This window comes from Electrophorus electricus, chromosome 1, assembly GCF_013358815.1.
Source record: "Electrophorus electricus isolate fEleEle1 chromosome 1, fEleEle1.pri, whole genome shotgun sequence".
Taxonomy (NCBI): domain Eukaryota; kingdom Metazoa; phylum Chordata; class Actinopteri; order Gymnotiformes; family Gymnotidae; genus Electrophorus; species Electrophorus electricus.
Window position 1 is genome coordinate 26,420,148 of NC_049535.1, and position 9,477 is coordinate 26,429,624.

Below are 9,477 nucleotides of genomic sequence, written 5' to 3' on the forward strand. Positions count from 1 at the left end.
TGCTAATGCGGTGTTATGAAGCCCACAGTACATGCATTTTTTAAAGAGAGGAAGTAGTATGGGCTTTTCTGAATAATGTGCGGTATCCCCGTGCCCCTTCAAAGTTGAGAGGTCATTAGGGGCATCCCACTGCTCCCAGTCTGAAAAAGTCAGGGTCAAATGAGGGTCATGTGTAACATGGACCACCCAAATCTAAGGATGGCATTCATTCAAAGCAACATATGCTGGAAAGAGGGAGCCAATAAAATGTGTGTGACAAAGAAGGAAAAACTATCGTATGGCTGGTGTAAAGACAGCAGCCTTTTGACAGTCAGTTAAAAGACTGTAGTTTTCAGGGGATTCAGGCCATTGACCTCTGAATGGGCATTCATATGGAAGGTCTTAGAACCGTAAGAGGTCTCATAAAACAAAGAATCACTTTCAACTCACAAAGGACTATAGTTTAATATTCCCCATTGTGTGGGAAACATAGTAAGGGTCATTCAGGCAGACATTATCATATGGTTCATCATCAAGCAATTCAGTAGCTAAGCTTGGAATGTTTTGACCTCATTGAATCATTTGGCAATATTTTGTCATATAGCAGCAGGCTAGCAGTAGAGTAGAATTTCAAAAGGAGCTGAGAGGATGTATGCCAGTAAAATAATATGTTTGTAGATAAATAAAAAAGGCAAACAGCTTACATTTGAAATTTTATATACATCAAACAGCCATAAAATTAAAACCATCTGCCTATGTAGGTCCTGCTTGTTTTGCCAAACCAGCTCTGACCCATCAAGGCATGGATCCACAAGCCCTCTAATGGTGTATTGTGGTAACAGGCACCAAGACATTAGCAGCAGATCCTTTAAGTCCTGTGAGTTGTGAGATGGGGATCGTTCTTGTTTTACCAACACATCCCACAGCTGCTCGGATTGAAAGATTTGAGATATGGGGAATTTGGGGCCCAACTCAACACCTTGAACGCTTTCTCTTGCTACTCAAACCATTCCTGAACAATTTTTTGCAGTGTGGAAGGGTGCTTTATTTTACTGAAAGAGGCAACTGCCATTGCCACAAAGGGGTGTACTTGATGTGCAACAAGATTTATGTTGGTATTTGTCAAAGTAACATACACATGAATGGCAGGACCCAAGGTTTTCCAGCAGAACATTGCCAGAGCATCATAATGCCTCAGGCAGCTTGCATTCTTCATATAGTGCATCCTGCTGCTATCACTTCCCAAGGTAAGCAATGCACATGCACCTGGTCATACACATAATGAAAGAAAACATGATTCATAGGATCAGGCTATCCCACCAGTGCCCATGACCCTGTAATCAGCTATCCTTCCTCAAACCACTTTTGGTAGGTGCTAACCACTGCATACCAAGAACAATGCCTGATGTTTTGGAGATCCTAATCTAGCCATCACAACAAAATCACTCAGATCCTTATGCTTGGCCATTTGTCCTTCATCCAACACATCAACTGCCAGAATGGACTGTTCAATCACTGCCTAATATGTCACATGATTACAACAGGATAATCAGGTATACACTTCATCTGTCAGTGGTTTTAATACTGTGTATGATCAGTTTATAAAAGGGAAGATGTAACAAATCTATAAGCACATAAAGTTGTGTTGGATCGCCTGTTGAAAAGTGACTTTTTATTTTTACCTGAAGGGGGCAGTGTACTAACAGAAATTATTTAACATTGGGCATTCCAGCGAGTCCGTTTATGTGAAATGTCATCTACGGTTTAAACTGCATGACAATTGTCAAATGCAGAAGTATAACTTTATCTGTTAGGCAATTAAAAATTTTTTTTTTGGTGGGGTCTAGTTATTTTTTAAACAGCTGCTCTGTGATAATTTGTCTGTGGAAAAAGTATTTAATGGTTAGTCTTGAAAAATCTTGTTTGCTTATCTACTCCATTGATAATGAAAAATAAGTTATATTCCCTGTATGTTCAAACCCTTTCAAAGCAGAAAAAAACATATCTAGAATCTGTTTTTTTCTCTCACTTTGGAAATATCAGAAAAATAACTTACACATCCAGTAAAACATTCTGGTTTAAAGCACACACTTTAGTTATAATGTTATACTTTATTGTGTATACTTGATTCTAATCATAATAAATATTCAGATGAGAAGCCTTTCATTGGTTCTTTTCCCAGCCCATGCTGCACACTAACTCTTGGTCTGGAGCTGCCCGGATGTGCAGAGTGGACACAGTATGAAAATGTGATGGACTGAAAGCTGGGTGACTATTAGTCTAAGAATTATGCTGGTATGCCATGAGTAATGAGATTTAAAGACTAACACATTTAGCACATGACTCTGTGTGTGGTCTGATCGCAAGGGTGCTGCAATTTTACAATCAAGTCTATCTGTTTCTTTTGAAGTTTCCCAAAATTGTTTGCAAAAGCACGTTCATATATTATATTATTCCCTGCAAAGATGTAGTGTAATCAAGTAGTGAAATTGTGGATTAAAAATCTTTGTATTTGCCCTTAGTTATCTAAGTTTGGATCATAGGGTTATATTTACCTGTTGTACATAGGCTAAGGTCTTGCTATGGGGAAGAGTTAACACTGTTGTTTACATTTTAGCTTCAAAAATCTCCTAAAGCAAATAACTATAAATATCTGTGTAAAATGGAGTTTCATGTAATACCCAATAAATGTATTATATAATGTTTTCAGCCCAGAGGTTCAGACCTCAAATGTAAATGCTTAGTTCAGAGCTGCAGCATTGCCAAGGATGAACAAATGACAGTGTGAAAGTACTTTATGGTGGCCATGTTGTTTTAGATTTGGGTTAAGCATAGTAGTGTGTGAAAAGTTCTTACATGCAATTAAATGGCCTAGAGAGCCTTAAACATTGGAGTTCCCACACTTTCTGTGAAGCTGCATTCACTGGGTCATCATGGTCTTTACATAAGCATTCCACTGCTCATGCGTGAGAAAAGTGATATACCCCCCCACCCACCCAACAAACACACAAATACTCTATCTCACACTCTTTTTCTTTTCTCAAATACTGTAGGGAAATGTGCGTTTTTTATTTGTTATTCTAATTATCAATTTTCTATCACATTCACAAACAATACCCTGAGTGGTGCAGATGTGGAGCTTAACACATTCTGAAAATCCCACATTTGTGTATGCACAACACATTAATGGTCACCGTCTGTTCATCGTCTGGCTATTGTGGCATGATTTGCATAAGACTTTTAGACGTGGCCCAGACATTCCAGAGTTGGTTACAAAACCCCAAGCGATATGTGGAGGAGCTATTGCTTGAATATTTGCCGTTTTATCCTAAGTTGTACCTCCAAATTTAAAAAGTCCAGGAGAAAGCTAGTCAGTGGTATCCCACCAGTACAAATGTGTTTGCAAACACCTTACTGGATAATGGGGGCAGAGCAATAGTGGAGAGAGGGCATGAGTTCCACCATACCTTCCTCTGCTTCTGCTGGTATTATGCCAGGAACATCTAAGCATTTAACATTGCTCAAAATTTTAAATTATAAAAAAGATGAAGACCAAAAAAGCAATTAATTGGAATGAAAACAGCATGGAATTTGAGATTGAGATTGAGCAATGTTTTCCCACTATACATACATACATACTACATATTATATACACAATATGCATATATTTTCTAATAATTTACATATATAATTTTTATCATAAATAATGGTAGTACTGTTTACATGTAATATGAGTCTAGCCTAGTAAACTGCAAAAAACTATGCTTTTCATTTTTAAGAAATGCCCAATCTACAGGTCTACAATTTACTGAAACACATATCTAGAACAGTGATGCTGCTTCAGGAAAAAGTGACATTGGTTGAATACTGAAGCGCCTGGGCAGAAACAGACAGCCACTTAAATTTGACAGCACAAATGATGATGACAAGAGTCAATTTAAACTTCCCTGACCCCATCACAACCACAGCCATGCATTACTGGTTTCACAAAGAAGACATTTATGGCATAGCTAGCATTTAGAAACCTCCTTTAACCAGATGATTCTTCCTTTTAAGGGCTTCAGTCTACAGTGTTCCAACATGATGGAAAGCCTGGTCCTCCAAACACGCTGGACTTAATTGATGCCCCATGTATTTAGGTTTAATACATCAGACTAAAGGTGAAGCCTGGCAATGAAGGCAACATTGGTGAGGTCACACAGAGGAAGCTATAGTACTTAGGTTGCAGTCCACAAGAATGTTCAGTTTAATTGATATCTTTGGAAATTTGGGATGCAGGTTCAATGTGTTTACATAACATATTACTCTGGAAGGCCCCTTAAACTCCATTTCCCAGAAACAGCAAACTATGCTAAACACTTTGTAAACCTACCCATGAATTTTCACATTTTGTGAGAATGACTGTGTTCATGGTCTGTTCATATATTTATTTTGTAGTCAGTTAAGAGCAGGCTCATCGCTCATACTGTGCTACACTACTGCCTGCTTTACCACAGCACAGGAGGTGAGGCAGAGAATGTGCCGGAAATCTGATCATTGCTTTCCATAATGAATTTGATGGTATGAAGTTTGGATAATATGGTTACCGACAGGGATATTACCCAGAATACTACACATTTAATTCTCAGTGCATTACATTTCTGTCTGCATTTTCATTCAGAAATCTGACCATGAGGAGCCTTGCGTAAGACTCATATAATTCAATCCATGTTGTACAGGCTTAAGTTGTAGAAAGGGAAATCAGGTTTAATAAGGAAATTACAAGAACTGTATTAGCTTGGTTCCTCCTGGACCTTTGAAAGGCTGTACAACGTATGGGCATATAATTAAGATGGAGATTCTGTGATGAATATTTAATCATTTCTATTCCTCTGCTTTTTCACTGCAATGTGAAGTCTTTTAGAGCATAGAATAAACCACTTTGCTCACTATGAGATGAAATAACAGGTATTGGGTTTCAGTTTTGTGTACCCATTAAATTGACCTGACAGGCAACCTCTAATATTCACAGTTTATTCACTGACTATATATAGGCACTATATACATTATGCAGAGTTTTGTCATGCATTTCAGTCATGCAACATGTTCCTAAGAAATTATTATAAAAGTTAATAAAATTCTCTTTCTGCAACATCTGTTCCTCTGACACAGTTATGCATTTATTCACACACAACGAAGACAACATAGCTCATAGGTTAAACACAGACAAACATCAATGACTAAACAAGACCTTATATATACACACTGTAATGACATAAAATGAGGAACAGGTGTGATACACAGGGAGGGTGTGGCCATACAAACGAACACACAAAAACACACACACAGGGAGACATCCAAGAAGAGGGGACCGTACTGTGACATTTTCTTTGAATACAACATTTATTCTTTTCTCTTAATGTTAGCTAACTTTGGTTATGAATATTTCTAATACGTAGACAATTCTTTATTGGGTATTTACATAGTTGGTCTGAGAACTGATGTAAGCAGAGAACAAAAGCTTGGGGGAGCATGAGGCAAAAAAAAAAAGAAAAAAAGAACAACAAAAAAGGTTTGAAAGCAGCCCAGTGCATCAGCTCTTGGTCCAAGACAACCATCTAAGCAATCAGTTCCAAGAGCTCCCTCTCTCCTGGAGCTCATGAATATTTGTCTCTGTTACATAATTCACATCCAATCATCTCCTCTCTTCTCCTCCTGGGTGAGAGAGAAAATTGCACCACATTCTGACCGTGTGATTCGCTACTGTTATTTTACACCCAGGAGGCCTTGCAGGTCTGTAAATCAGCAGGCAGGAGTCTACAAGGCCCACATGCCTCAATCCAATCACCCTGCTGAATTTACTGTCCATATGGCCCAGGTATGCTATGTTACCACTCACTGGGCAGGTGACAGGACTGGCATAGATACGTGGGTGTCCAAAACGAACATGTAGTAGCCCTGAGGTCTCTGGTGTTTAGGGTAATGTAGATAATAATGGAAGAAATGAGGCTGCTGAGGAACAATAATATAGGGTGTACAGTAGTAAGCAGTAATTAAGATGCTGACAGTGGTTTTGGTTGCGGCGATGAGGGCAACGATGATTGCGGTGATGATGAGAGCTGTAAGATCGGTGATGATAATTATGACAACATGCTGCTGCCGCTGCTGGGATGGTTCAGGCTTTTGTGATTAGATGTTTCTTGTGTCTTGAACGGAATTTACCATTGTGCTCTGCATTTAGGCAGAATCATGTGACATGTCTTGCAGAAATCCTTTTCTCTCTTCTCTAACTGTTTTCATCTGTCCTTAAGAACCCTAATGCTTCTGACATGGCCTGCCAGAGGGGCAGGCAGCAGTCATCCCTGCCAAGCAGCTTGCACTGGCTCACAGGATGTGCCCATGAGCCAGTCTGTCAGGTGTAGGTCTGCCTGGGATGTCATGTCATGGAAAGGTCCTACAGCCATTCCCTGTTTGGTACACTTTGAGGTTTCTGCAAAGAGCACTTGTATCAGGCAACAATACAGCTAACTGAGGATCGGCTATTACTCTTTCAACTATAGAAAATCTAGAAAATATATGAACTATATGAACGTGATATAAGGTCAGCACTGTACAACACTTCATAAAAACAAACAACTGATACCATACCTGGGACTTGGCAGAACTAAGTGAGAAGTTCATGACCGCTTTGACCACATGTAAGGAAAATGATTATTCCATGAGAGCTTATGAAAACTAGAATCCTAGTCCATTAGCATGGAATTACCAAGCATAGTATAACCTTAAAGGAACAAAGAGTACTCTTAGATTTTCCAGCAGAACGTCACAATACCATTTGTATTAAAGAATGCTGCCACTGCAGGCAATGATAGTAATTAAGAACATGTAAAGGAAGACCCTAGAAATGCCACAGGAGGTAAGACAACGCACCTCATAAACTTAAGGTGTGGAAAGGGAAGTCTTTTCTGATAAAAGGAAGGAGTCTGCTATATGTTCAGGTATCTACAGGGGGGATCTAGTGCAGAGCAGGGCATATCAGGGTGGTTTGAGGTAATGACATGCATTAAAGAAGGAGACTGTCTGCCCTACTACCTATTTGGTTTTGTGTTAGAAAAAGCCAATAGGAGGCTCACAGAAATGTAAACAGGAATGAAGATATGCAAAAAGATCAGTACCTCAACCCACATGAGGATGTAGTTCTTGTTGGTCAAAGCGAGTTAAGAATGGAGAGAAATGCTTAGAATTTTAGTTAATAAATCCAAAAGAGGGAAAGTTCCCATGAGGAAGAATAAAATGGCTTTACTTGGTGATGGAAGCCACAGGAACTGGCATAGCTGCATACTGAGGCAGGATGCACTGCATAAGGCTGGTATACAGGCAATAGACTGGCCTGGGTTACAGACTCCACATCAAGTAACAAGGCTGTATGAGGGGATTTGCTGAAAGAAATACAAAAGATTCACAGCGGCTAAACACAGTGCATTGCACTGTTTGTGGGTGTGTGGATGTGTGCATGTATTTGCATGTGTGTGCTTATGACCCTGTGTATATGTTTGTTCCCATGTATTTGTGTGAGAGTTGTCACAGGGGTTGTGATGAATGAGCAGCGATCGGGCCGGGATGGCCGGAGTCCTGCATGTAAAAAGGCCGATTAGAAAGGAAGGATGGCTCCATTCATCACTACATGACATGGCCACAAGAAAGCCGATGAAGAGGGTAGAATACCTTCGTCAGTCACCGTATTGCTTGTGCTCCTGACATGCACAATACCTTGGGGTTGGTGGTAGCTCACTGTTGAAAGGTCCTACATGTGAAATTGAACAAGTGGGTCATTCCATGTCAAAGCACCTGAAGAAAGGAGGTTTCATCACTGCTTGTCAGAGATTCTGGAACCCCACTGACTTGTTATGAAGCCACCCAATCGCTTTGGCCTTCAAAACCTGCCATGTATTTTTTGTGTAATTCGAATTAAATGTCTTCTGAAAACAACTGGCTTTATCATATGTTGGTGAGGTAGGTATGTAAAGCAGATCCTGTTTGAAAATAGACCCTTTTCTACTTTGATTGTCAGTTTACCAATAGCTCATACCTTGCCATTTACCTACTAAAGTAGAAACAGCTTTCATTTTTTGTGAAACTGTAAAGGTATCATTGTGGGGGGAGAGTTTTTTTTAAAATGTGTGTGTATGTAAAACCTCAATTTCCCATGTTGAATGAGGGTTTTATTGCAAGGGCATTGTAAGCAAACATTTTCTTTGGCTTCTAATTTGAGATTCACCACAAACAACCTCTTGCTGCCAGCTTCAGTGTTTCCTCAGCTGGAGGATAACCTCTGCTAACTTGCAGCTCTCTCTCTCTCTCTCTTTCTCTCCCCCTGTCACTCTCTCTCTCTCTGTGTCTCTCTCTCTCTCTCTCTCTCTCTCTCTCTCTCTCTCCCTCTTTTTCATGATTGTCTCCCAAACTCATTTTCCTTTGACATCCTCCTGGTTTCAGCCAACTCCCTCCCTCTTACTCATTTCTTACTTGTGTTCTTTCTCTCTTCAGGTCTCCTCTTCTAGATCACTTGTCCTCATCTCCTCTTTCCCTGTCTCAGTGAGGCTGATGCTAGATTGCAAAGCAAAAGTAAATACATTAATCAGACAACTTAATCAGACAACTTAATCAGGGTAATCAAGGGAACAAGTGGAGCTGCAGAACACTAATTTGGCCATAATCAGTGTTGTTCATGTTTTATTAGAACATTACCATTCAGGAAGGAAATTTCATACGAGATGTATTACAAAGCATAACATGAGTGAAGTAGCTTGATATTTGAACAGCAATAGAAGTGAAAATAAAAGGATCCAGGGGAGCTGTGCCTAGAACCCAGTGAGGCAGGGCAGGAACTGCACGGCTTCTGGCTCTCAGGTCTGGATAGTTTCATAGAACCGTCTGCTAATGTGTGCCAGAGTCAAACCTACTCACACAGAAACGGCCACACACTCAAAGTCTCTGCTCCCTACATGCACTACTAAAACTATGAGGGCTGGAAAAATCTATGACGTTTTTGAATGACGTATGGTTGTGCAAATCACCTTTAGTTGAATGCTGGATGGACTGGCGACATATCAAAGATAAACTCAGTTTGAGAAAGGTTAAAGGTCAGAGGCACTTAACCTTGACAAGTGGGCTAGAACACATCTGTAAAGCAGCTTTTCAACCACACACACCATTTGCCGATACCATGACTTTACGTGCATAAAACCAGTCATTAGCAGATGAATGAGAAAAATAAAGGTAAATTTAATCCCTCCTCTTTCCAAAATCAGTTTTCTGAATAAAGTCATACAGTATTTGAACATCATGTCCTGATTATTAACATATCCTGAACAAATAAGAAACCATTTTGAAAAGGATAGCCTGTTATGTTTGCCATGTTGGTAATGAACAGCAAAATGTCAAATGTACATGCCAAGTTTCCATCGAGGATAAATGATCGAGAAGGTCCAACAGAGGCCTGTGATGCTGCTGGTGGACTTG